This window comes from Sciurus carolinensis, chromosome 11, assembly GCF_902686445.1.
Source record: "Sciurus carolinensis chromosome 11, mSciCar1.2, whole genome shotgun sequence".
Lineage (NCBI taxonomy): Eukaryota > Metazoa > Chordata > Mammalia > Rodentia > Sciuridae > Sciurus > Sciurus carolinensis.
The window spans coordinates 102,314,234-102,327,244 of record NC_062223.1 but is presented as its reverse complement, the minus strand read 5'-3'; positions in this window follow the sequence as shown (position 1 = coordinate 102,327,244).

Below are 13,011 nucleotides of genomic sequence, written 5' to 3'. Positions count from 1 at the left end.
AGCAGAAGCTCTACCTAGTTAAAACTTTCCCTCTCATTTTCCAAGAATCATCTATGTTCTGCAGAGACTAAATTAGAAAATTAAATAGGGATGTGCTATCAATACTTATCCCTAAATTTCTTCAATACCTTAGAGATATAGCACTGATACGGATGAGGCATTGCATTTGATTTATTCTTAATGAAGTTTGAATGCTAAAAGAGCATTTATTTGTTTATTTATTTTTCTACTCTAATGGTCATTACTCCATAGGTCCTAAATTATTGAGCGAAGTTTTCCATTTGTTGAGAATATTTGTTGCAATGAAACATTGAGGAACTGGAGGAAATAACCATGTAGTATCTTCAAGTCCCAGTGGGCTTATGATAAGGCAGTTTTGGGTCAATGATCCAGCTGTTTTTTGATCCCTACAATTCTCCACCATGACAAGAAGACTACAGTAGTATTCTGGTTTCCTAGGAATTAACCGTAAGAATCAGTGTCTGGTAATCTCTGAAAGGTTTGGGTATTTCTCTTTCTCTAATGCTTAGTTAGCTCTGAAAATTTCAGAAGTCTCCATTAAGGAACACCAAGAGGACTTATTACCATTTAAATTGAGATGTTAAGTGGAGTTGTCCATCAGGGATTTGTGGTTTTCAGTACTGACTTTGAATAGGTTAGAAAACAGTACTCAGTCCTCAAGATACTCTATTGCCTTCTGCTGGAAACTCATCATAACATTGCCCTCTAAAGCTGTGTAACACACAGTCTGGCTATCTCTGTGTGGTAATCCTGCTGACCTCCCTTATATCCAATGAGTTCTGGTTCTATGAACAGACACAGTCCTCTTTACATTGGAAGGTTGAGTCAGACCCTTGTTCTCAATATACAGATTATCTGTTATACAAATAAAATTGAACATTATTAGATAATCCAAATATTTTGATCTTAGTAATCTCAAGTTCCAAAAATTAGCAGAGTTGAAGAGGCATGATTTTAATAAATGGCAGCAGGTTTTTTTCTAGTACAGAATGGTTTGAACGACAGGGGTCTCTATTAAATCTCATTCATTGCTTTTAGAATCATTTTCTCACTATTGAAATGAGGGAGTCCATTTAATTTAACACCTTTTGCCAGCATTCCAATCTACAGAGAACCACCACTGTAGTGCTTCAGAGATACTAGTATGCTCTTTTCATATGTTTTGATGGAGAGGATGTGCCTTCTGCATCCTTTAATAAGATACAATGGAGGATAGATGATGATTGTCTGGTTCCTATATAATAACCCACTCCAGGATTTCTATCTTGTGTAATCCTTAGTTGACATAAATTCTTTATGTATAATATGGAAGCCAGAACCTACCTGAGGCCACTTTTGAGTTTAAGTTTCTATCATTTGACTGAGAAGCAAGCAATTAACTTCAGCTGCTTCACCTTTTATAGTTGAACCCATAATCTTCAACTGTCACTAACTCATTATGCCCACATCACTATATAAAGCCTGAGATAAAATTTAGTCCTTGTTTGCTCTAGCAGATTTGCATTTTCTAATCCAATTTCATACATCTTACCCATATTTTTCCAGCTTTAAATAGCAATTAAAATATCCGGTTAATGGTTTTGACAGATATTTCTTTTTCTAACTGAAGCCCAGGCCTTCCTCCACTGCCACCATGTGGTGGATGTAGAGATGTGCTACTCAGGTCACTCACGTAAGGATTTACAGGTCAGCTGTGAGGAGTCCTGTTCACAGACAACGTCTAGCTGTTAGCTCCCTCAGAATCAGACTCTGGTAGAAATCATACTCATCCAGTGTTACATCCTTGTTGGGGAAACCACACCCAGGGACTAAGTAGGGTAAGGTAAAAATGCCTTGTCACAGCAGCCTACAACAGAACAACTCTGCTGTTTGCCCTTCTGATTGCATAGTTTTGTTGGCTTGCATAGGAGTTTTTAAAAAAAAAATATTATTATTTTTATTTGTTGCATTTGAGTTTGATCTATCCTTCTTCCCAAGACTGTGTCCTCCCCATTCCCTTCATAAGTGTTAATCCTTCCAGTATTTCTTGTACCCTAAATTCAGTCTTAGAATTAGCTTCTGGGGATCCCCACCTGGAATAATTGGTACTTAGAAGTGGTATGAATTTTAAAAATCAGGTGATAAGATGGGTGTTTGGGGCTAGTTCACTGTTGGCAGAAGGAATGCATTCAACTTTCACTGGTGCTATATTTCTGTGATCTCTCATGGGGAAGGAAAGTACTGGGGTGTGTAATGTGGCAGATGTTTGAGATAGACAGAAGAAAAAGAAACTATATGAATGATGGATATTAAAATTTTGTGCACAGGAAGATTGAGAACAGGCACCCAAAATTCAGAGAGGCTCTTTAATTGTCCATAAAGAACATTTTAATCCCTGCACCCAGGACTGCGCCATCACTGTCGGTTGCAGTCGTGGAGCAAGCTGGAGGGTGAGTCAGGCTGCCTGCATTGTGGATCCAACCCGCCCAACCATCAGGCCAAAGACCGACGCCATCCCTGAGCGACCCCGTCTGACCACCATGCTGAGGTCTGTTGCCATTGCAGAGCAAGCCGACAGATGAGCCAGCCCGCCTGCATTGCGGAGCTAGCCAGAGGTTTCTTTATAGGCTGGTGCAGGCATTTTGAATTATTCCTGAGGGCGTGGCCATCATCATTGGAAGGGCAGCTCCCTTCCTGAGACACCTACAGACTAGAGGAGTCAAGAAGAGGAGGTATTGAGAGACTCGGGACCAACTCAGAGTCACCGAGTGAGTCTCTCCCACTGGTCGAGCTCCCCGGATGGGGCAGTAGTCTCAAAACGCAGGGAACTTCGGGGAGTAGAGTGGCCCAGTGAGACTCCCCCGCTGGAGCCGAGAACCCAATCAACCAGGAGGAGCATTGCAGAGGAGGGCTGCACAGCGAGAAGCTTCAATGCAGAGTGAGGGTCTGAGGCCCAGGCAGTAGCTCCGGTACCCAGGGAACATAGCAGAGGAGGGCCACTCACCACGGGAGTCCCTCGCAGGGCCAGGCTCCCCAGCCCAGGCGGTAGTTCAGGATCCCTGGGAACATCTCAGAGGAGGACTTCCCAGTCCAGGTGGTAGTTCTGGACTGAAGGGAACTTCTCAGAGGAGAGCTGCCCAGCAAAACTTCCCTACTGGGCGAGGCTTTCCCACCAGGGCAGTAGAACCAGTGACAAGGACCCAGACCAGACATGCCCCAGTCTGCAGTCTAGTCCCCCTTTGACTGACCATCAATCAACAAGTGGAGGCACCTCTGCCCACTGACAGGGAATATACCCATGTGAAGGCCACCACCCCTAGAGGGGCAGCTTCCTAGTGGAACACTGCATTATCAAGTTCCTCCAAGACTTCAGGCTACTGAAGGCTAAGAGGTGAGTTATTGGAAATCTACAGGGACAATATTCGTCAATAGAGGAAATCTACAATATCCCAGGGTTTCATTACTAGAGGGGTAGATACCTGAGCAATATGAGAAAACAAGGGAAGAAAATGTCCCAAAAAACCTAGATGAAATAGCAATAAAATCCAATGACAACATGGCAGAAGAAATGACAGAAAGGGAGTTCAGAATGTACATAATTAAAACAATCAGAGAAGCAAACAAGGAGATGAAAGAGCAAATGCAGGCATTGAATGATGAGATGAAAGAGCAAATGCAGGCATTGAATGATCTCAACAATTCACAGTTAAAAGAGCAAATATGGGAAGCAAAAGATCATTTCAATAAAGAGTTAGAGATATTGAAAAAAAACCAAACAGAAATTCTTGAAATGAATGAAACAATAAACCAAATTAAAAACTCCATAGAAAGCATAACCAAAAGGATAGAACACCTGGAATACAGAACCTCGGATATCAAAGACAAAATATTTAATCTTGAAAACAAAGTTGACCAAACAGAGAAGATGGTAAGAGATCATGAACAGAATCTATAAGAATTATGGGATATCATGAAAAGGCTAAATTGAAGAATTATTGGGATTGAGGAAGGCTTAGAGAAACAAACCAAAGGAATGAATAATCTATTCAATGAAATAATATCAGAAAATTTCCCAAAGCTGAAGAATGAAATGGAAAATCAAGTCCAAGAGGCTTATAGGACTCCAAATACACAAAATTACAACAGACCCACACCAAGGCACATTATAATGAAAATACCTAACATACAAAATAAAGACAGAATTTTAAAGGCTGCGAGAGAAAAGAATCAAACTACATTCAGGGGGAAAACCAATACAGATATCAGCAGATTTTTCAATCCAGACCCTAAAAGCTAGAAGGGCCTGGAACAACATTTTTCAAGCTCTGAAAGAAAATGGATGCCAACCAAGAATCTTATACCCAACAAAACTTACCTTCAGATTTGACGATGAAATAAAATCCTTCCATGATAAACAAAAGCTAAAAGAATTTACAAAAAGAAAGTCAGCATTACAGAACATTCTCAGCAAAATCTTCCATGAGGAAGAGATGAAAAACAATGATGTAAATCAGCAAAGGGAGGAACTACCCTAAAGGAATAGCCAAATAAAGGAGAAACCAAGTTGTGTCAAAAAAAAAAAAAAAAAAAAAAGCCAAATGACCAGGAATACTAATCATATCACAATAATAACCATGAATGTTAATGACCTGAACTCATCAATCGAAAGACATAGACTGGCAGATTGGATTAAAAAGAAAGACCCAACAATATGCTGCCTGCAAGAGACTCATCTCATAGGAAGAGATACCCACAGACTAAAGGTGAAAGGATGGGAAAAAACATACTATGCACATGGACACAGCAAAAAAGCTGGAGTATCCATCCTCATTTCAGATAATGTGGACTTCAAGCCAAAAGGGATAAAGAAGGACATTTCATACTGTTTAAGGGAAGCATAAATCAGCAAGATATAACAATCATAAATATCTATGCCCCAAACATTGGCTCATCCATGTACATCAAACAAATCCTTCTCAATTCCAGAAATCAAATAGACCACAACACAATAATACTAGGTGATTTTAACACACCTCTCTCACCACTGGACAGATCTTCCAAACAAAAATTGAACAAAGAAACCATAGATCTCAATAACACAATCAATAATTTAGACTTAACAGACATTTATAGAATATACCATTCAACAAAGAGTGAATACACTTTCTTCTCAGCAGCACATGGATCCTTCTCTAAAATAGATCATATTTTATGCCACAAAGCTAATGTTAGCAAGTACAAGAAGATAGAGATACTACCTTGTATTCTATCAGATCATAATGGATTGAAATTAGAAATAAATGACAGATTAAAAAACAGAAACTACTCCAACTTCTGGAGATTAAATAATATGCTATTGTATGATTAATGGCTAACAGAAGACATCAGAAAGAAAATTAAAAAATTCTTAGAGGTAAATGAGAACAAAGAAACATCATATCAAAATCTCTGGGACACTATGAAAACAGTACTTAGAGGAAAATTTATTTCATGAAGTGCATTCAATAAAAGAAGAAAAAATCAACAAATAAATGACCTTACACTACAGTTCAAAGTCCTAGAAAAAGAACAGAGCAACACCAAAACTAGTAGAAGACAGGAAATAGTTAAAATCAGAGCTGAAATCAATGAAATGGAAAAAAAAAGAAAAAATTGAAAAAATTGACAAAATAAATAGTTGGCTCTTTGAAAAAAATAAACAAAATTGATAAACACTTAGCCACACTAACAAAGAGAAGGAGAGAAAAAACCCAATTACTAAAATTCGGAATGAACAAGGAAATATCACAACAGACATGAGTGAAATACAAAACATAATTAGAAGTTATTTTGAAAATCTATACTCCAACAAAATAGAAAATCTCGAAGACATCAACAGGTTTTTAGAGGCATATGAATTACCTAAACTGAACCAGGAGGACATACACAATTTAAATAGATCAATTTCAATAATGAAATAGAAGAAGTCATCAAAAGCCTACCAAGAAAGAAAAGTCCAGGACCAGATGGGTTCTCAGCCGAGTTCTACAAAACCTTTAAAGAAGAGCTCTTTCCAATACTTCTCAAAGTATTCCATAAAATAGAAGAGGAGGGAACCCTCCCAAACTCATCCTATGAAGTCAATATTACCCTGATACCTAAACCAGACAGAGACACATCGAGGAAAGAAAATTTCAGACCAATATCCTTAATGAACATTGACGCAAAAATTCTCAACAAAATTTTAGCAAATTGCATACAAAAACATATTAAAAAGATAGTGCACCACGATCAAGTGAATTTTATCCCAGGGATGCAAGGTTGGTTCAACATCTGGAAATCAATAAATGTAATTCACCATATCAATAGACTTAAAGTCAAGAATCACATGATTATTTTGATAGATGCAGAAAAAGCATTTGATAAAATACAGCACCCCTTCATGCTCAAAACACTGGAAGAAATAGGGATAGTGGGAACATTCCTTAACATTGTAAAGGCCATCTATGCTAAAAGTCCATGGCCAATATCATTCTAAATGGTGAAAAACTGAAAGCATTCCCCCTAAAAACTGGAACAAGGCAGGGATGCCCTCTTTCACCACTTCTATTCAACATTGTCCTTGAAACTCTAACCAGAGCAATTAGACAGACCAAAGAAATTAAAGGGATACGAATAGGAAAAGAAGAACTCAAACTATCCCTATTTGCTGATGACATGATTATATATTTAGAGGAACCAGGAAATTCCACCAGAAAACTTTTTTTTTTTTTTTTTTTTTTTTTTTTTGTGGTGCTGGGGATTGAACCCAGGGCCTTAGTGCTCACAAGGCAAGCACTCTACCAACTGAGCTATATCCCCAGCCCCCAGAAAACTTTTAGAACTCATAAGTGAATTCAGTAAATTAGCGGGATATAAGATCAATGCTCATAAATCCAATGCATTTTTATCATAAGTGATGAATCTTCAGAAAAAGAGAAGTTAGGAAAACCACCCCATTCACAATAACTTAAAAAAAAATAAAATAGTTGGGAATCAATCTCACAAAAGAGGTGAAAGACCTCTACAATGAGAACTACAGAACACTAAAGAAAGAAATTAAAGAAAATCTTAGAAGATGGAAAGATCTCCCATGTTCTTGGATAGGAAGAATTAATATTGTCAAAATGGCCATACTACCAAAAGTGCTATACAGATTCAATGCAATTCCAATTAAAATCCCAATGATGTACCTTGCAGAAATAGAGCAAGCAATTATGAAGTTTATCTGGAAGAATAAGAAACCCAGAATAGCTAAAGCAATCCTCAGTAGAAAGAGTGAAGCAGGGGGTATCGCAATACCTGATCTTCAACTCTACTACAAAGCAATAGTAACAAAAACGGCATGGTATTGGTACCAAAATAGAAAGGTGGATCAATGGTACAGAATAGAGGACATGGACACAAACCCAAATAAATACAATTTTCTCATACTAGACAAAGGGGCCAAAAATATGCAATGAAGAAAAGATAGCCTCTTCAACAAATGGTGCTGGGAGAATTGGAAATCCATATGCAACAGAATGAAATTAAACCCATATCTCTCACCATGCACGAAACTAAACTCAAAATGGATTAAGGACCTTGGAATCAGACCAGAGACCTTGCATCTTATAGAAGAAAAAGTAGGTCCAGATCTTCAACATGTCAGCTTAGGACCAGACTTCCTCAACAGGACTCCCATAGCACAAGAAATAAAAGCAAGAATCAATAACTGGGATAGATTCAAACTAAGAAGCTTTCTCTCAGCAAAGGAAACCATCAGCAATACAAAGAAAGAGACTACAGAGTGGGAGAAAATCTTTGCCACTCATACTTCAGATAGAGCATTAATCTCCAGAATCTATAAAGAACTCAAAAAACTCTACACCAAGAATGCAAATAATCCAATCGACAAATGGGCTAAGGAAATGAATAGACACTTCACAGAAGAAGATCTACAAGCAATCAACAAACATATGGAAAAATGTTCAACATCTCTAGTAATAAGAGAAATGCAAATCAAAACCACCCTAAGATTCCATCTCACCCCAATTAGAATGGTGATTATCAAGAATACAAGCAACAACAGGTGTTGGCGAGGATGTGGGGAGAAAGGTACACTCATACATTGCTGGTGGGGCTGCAAATTAGTGCAGCCACTCTGGAAAGCAGTGTGGAGACTCCTTAGAAAACTTGGAATGGAACCACCATTTGACCCAGCTATCCCACTCCTTGGCCTATACCCAAAGGACTTAAAATCAGCATATTACAGAGATACAGCCACATCAGTGTTCATAGCTGCTCAGCTCACAATAGCCAGATTGTGGAACCAACCTAGATGTCCTTCAATTGATGAATGGATAAAGAAAATGTGGTATATATATACAATGGAATATTACTCAGCCATAAAGAATGATAAAATTATGGCATTTGCAGGCAAATGGATGAAACTGGAGAATATCATGCTAAGTGAGATAAGCCAATCTCAAAAAACCAAAGGATGAATGATCTCGCTAATAAGTGGATGATGACACATAATGGGGGGTGGTAGGGGTTAGTGTTAGGGTCAGAGTTAGGGTTAGGGAGGGGGGCAAGAATGGAGGGAGGAAGGACTGTATAGAGGGAAAAGAGGGGTGGGAGGGGTGGGGGGGAAGGGGAAAAAATAACAGAATGAATCAAACAACATTACCCTATGTAAATTTATGATTACACAAATGGTATGCCTTTACGCCATGTACAAACAGAGAAACAACATGTATCCCATTTGTTTACAATAATAAAAAAAAAAAAAAGAAGGTAAGGCTTTTGGTAGGTGTTTAGGTCACGAGACTAGAGCACTTATAGATGGGTTTATTGCCATTATAAAAGAGGCTAGAAAACCCTTCCCCACTTTCACCACGTTAAAGCAAAGTTATAAGGTAACAGTCTGCAATGTGAAGAGAGCTCTCAGTATAAACGGACGGACTATGCTGGCACCCTGATTTTGGACTTGCAGTCTACGGAACTGTAAAAAATGTATTTATGTTGTGTATAAGCCCCACAATCTATGGTAATTTGTTATAGAAGCCCAAACTAAGACCATCAGCCAGAAGGAGCAACAGATGAGTATTATCCTGGAGGTCTTTGAAAGACACTGTATCTCAGAAGGTAGGAGAGAAACTCCATGAAGATTTGGGCTGACATACCCATGAAATTTTAGGAGTCCAGTGACTAGAGTGTTCTGGGACACCCCCTGAAAAGTAAAAGATCAATTACTGAATCTTGTACCTTCAGCCACAGGAAAAAAAAAAAAGTGGGGATGTGGGGAGCAGGTTCTTAATCAGAGCATGTGACATTTTGTAGGAGACATTCCTATACATTTTTTTCAGTACATGGAAGAAATAGCAGAATGACTAACTTTAAAAAAGGGCAAATATGTAGTATATAGCAAAATAACCTCACTGTGTTGTCAAGTGCCAAGAATATTTTAATCCTCATAGTCATCAGTCTCCCTTTCTGATCAGAATTCTTTTTTTTTTGTTTTTGTTTTTGTTTGTGGTGCTGGGGATCAAACCCAGGGTCTTGTGCTTGCTAGGCAAGCACTCTACCAACTAAGCTACATCCCCAGCCCATGATCAGTATCCCTTTCTGATTTAGCTTTATTAATTACCTTAATGCAGGGGAGAATGTTAGGGAATAATATGCCTCATTTTAACCTATAAAAGAATATTCTTTATAATTTGAGCTGATATTAATCAATTACCATGTGTACTAGTCAGGATTCCCCAAAGAAACAGAGCCAAAAGGATATATTTGGAGGGAGAGAGGAGGCAGGGAGGGAGAGAGAGAGAGAGAGAGAGAGAGAGAGAGAGAGAGAGAGAGAGAGAGAGAGAGAGAGAGAGAGAGAGAGAGGCAACCTTAACCTTAGTTTTAGTTTTAGTGACATGGTTGGGTCCTGTCACCTTGGAACTGAGATGACAATGAGTCAAACCCAGTATGTCAATGAACACTCCTCACAAATCCCCAGTTGATGCATTTCCCCCACACCTATTTGTAATATGTCTTAACTATATTCCAGAATTATATAATGGTTCAATGTTTTCATGAGTTTTTTTTTAAGTCGAAACACACATTAATTGAAAAAAAGTAGCAAAGAGTTAAGTTTAAAACAAAATAAGGATTACATTGTTACATGATAGTTTTAAAATGTCTACCAGCAGGTGGCAACATGCTCTTAAATATTACTGGTAATGGGAAATTAAATACTTCGTAGAAGATGGAAGTAACATTAAACTCATAGATTAAATTCATTTTCACCCATATGACTTTCCTGAACCAAGACTTTTCTTTTTAAAATCCTATTTAGGGGGCTGGAGTTGTAGTTCAGTGGTAGAGTGCTCGCCTAGCATGTGTGAGGCCCTGGGTTCGATCCTCAGCACCACACAAAAAATAAAAATAAAAGTACTGTGTTCATCTACGATTAAAACAAAATACTAAAAAAAATCTATTTAAGAGATATAAAATTAACTTTGTGACCTCAAAATATGACATATTATTAGAATACATCTTTAAATCAAACCAAATTATATATTCTAATTCTGGATTTATAACAATTCAGATATGGTCTATATGTAAGTATTATTACTTTCTAAGGTTTATAATACACTCTTTTAAATGCTAGGACCTTATTTATTAGGGGATTTCTTCTAAAATCAGGTCCTTTCCCCAACCAATTAAAAACTTCTTAAAAAAATTCTGCAACTAGCTGCTTGTTTTTTGATCTGGAGACTTCTATAATTCTAAGAGCTCACATATATGATACATTTTTAACTTCTATTGCTCCCTTCTACAATCCATATTACAAACTAAGCATGCAAAATGAATAAAAAATGAAATCAGTAAAATTATTGATTTCTTTAAACATTCTATTCTTTAATTCAAATTTCTTTACTTCTTTTTGATATTTGTTATTAATTTATAGGAATAATCAAAAACTATCAAGGAGACCATTTTACTTAGATTAGCATACAAAATAGGAATCAGGAGTATTGGAAATCGCTGAGCAGTAATTCATCAACTTTAGTGTTTTTTAGAATCACCAGGCAAGTGTTTAAAACTCCTGTGTTGAGCCAACTTAATAAGAGTCTGAGGGGAAGATCAGTAATTTTTAAAGCTTACTGTATTTCTAACTAGTTCCCAGGTGATGCTGTTACTGGTAGTGGTCAACATTTTGAAAGGTAGTGACTCCTTCAAATCTTATATGTAACTGAATCACTTGGGAAAATTGATACAAACAGGCTCCAACCTTCAATGAACCTGGGCTGGAACACTGCTTTCTTAGCTTTCCAGATGTTGCTAATACATCCTAAAGTTCAATGCTACTATAAGACAACCAGAATTCCTGTAGTTTAGCAATCCTAAAGGTTACACAGGAGCAATTTGGTGTTGCTTAGTAATTTTAAAATCAGCTAGCAAGTTGATCAGCCTGGTTTGATGCTCTTCACTGGTTGAAAAGTTCTTTCACTTCTCCTGTTTGTAGAAATTGGATTCACCTTAAAAGCCCAGTACTCTTGAAAATTTGTTTAGGAAATATCTCTGTTAATCACTGAAAATATATTTGAACTCTCCTCCAGTTGTACATGCTCCTATTGACTCCTGTCAATTTTTTCTTCTTCATTAATGTCAAGACTAAAACCAGAAGCTGATTTTTACCATTTTTATGTTTATCTTCTTTTCCTCTGAAAGTCACCTTGATAAGATTTGAATCTTGTCCTCAACTTCATCTCTGTGGTAGCTCCTATTCGATACCTGAGGGTATGACCATTCATTTATGTCTTCATAAATGAGGTGAATAAGCATCTGCTCAGGCAAGGCGTAACCCTTGGTAGTGCCTGCAGCTTGTCACATGTGCACCATAAGTATGGACGATATGGGTCTTGCTTGCCACCATGTCAACCATACCTACTTTCAGATGTTGCTATTGGCTTGATGAATGAGAGGAGTGGAAAGAAATAAAATCAAGCCATAAAAGCATTTGATGGTGCTATAAGGATTTGAGAGTTGATTTGAAAGCACTGTAATTAAATTAGTCAATAAGAAAATGGTACAATTTTAAATTTTGGGAGCTTTGGCAACAATAGGAAAGATGGGCAGCAGATGGAAGAGATAGAAGGCAGAGTTTCACCAAGAGGAAGTTATATAATCAAGGTTAAAGTACATTAAGGTAAGTTAGTCACCGTTTATTGAGTACCTACTATGTACTAAGTATAATGCTAAGGGCTTAATATATTATCTTTTGTCTTTGTAAATATGCCCCATTGTAGATCTACTTTATAAATAATGAAATCTAGGTTGAAAGAGGATAAGTAACTTGTAAAAAGTCCCACATGAGAATTAGAACTTGGACCCAAGACTGTAACTTCAAAATCTTATGCTGCAGTGATAGTGATTGCTGTAGTTTGAATACAGTTTGTCCCCTCTGAAACTTGTGTCGACATTTAATCCTTATTGCAAGGTGTCAAGAGAGTAGGAACTTAATCAGACTATGGTGTTTAGAGGTGAGATCTTTGGAAAGTGATTGGGGTTAGACGAGGTCTTTAATGTGGTGTCCCATGATTGAATCCTTGTGGTTTCATAAAAAAGGGAGAGAGGTACCAGATGAGACACACATACACATACCAGTCCAGGTATTATGTTATTGTCAACAGAAAATGGACTACCATAGTAATGATGGATTGGAACAAAGAAGGCAGTTTCTATAATATGGTCTGGTTGTTCAAGATCTTGGTTACAAAATGACAGAAGGAATGATCAGGAAAAACACAGAGAATCCAACAGTTGTATATGATTCTGGCTCAGCTTCTCTCAATTCTTTTTCTGGTTCTCTTTGTGAAATTTTCTGATAGTTTGAACAAATTATTTGGTGTGGGTTGTGGTACAGAGGTCATCTCTTATGGTGCATCCATTTTCTGTACCTATTAAATACAGTGGTTTTAGAAAAAACTTTGTCAATAATTGTGCATTCTGGTATAT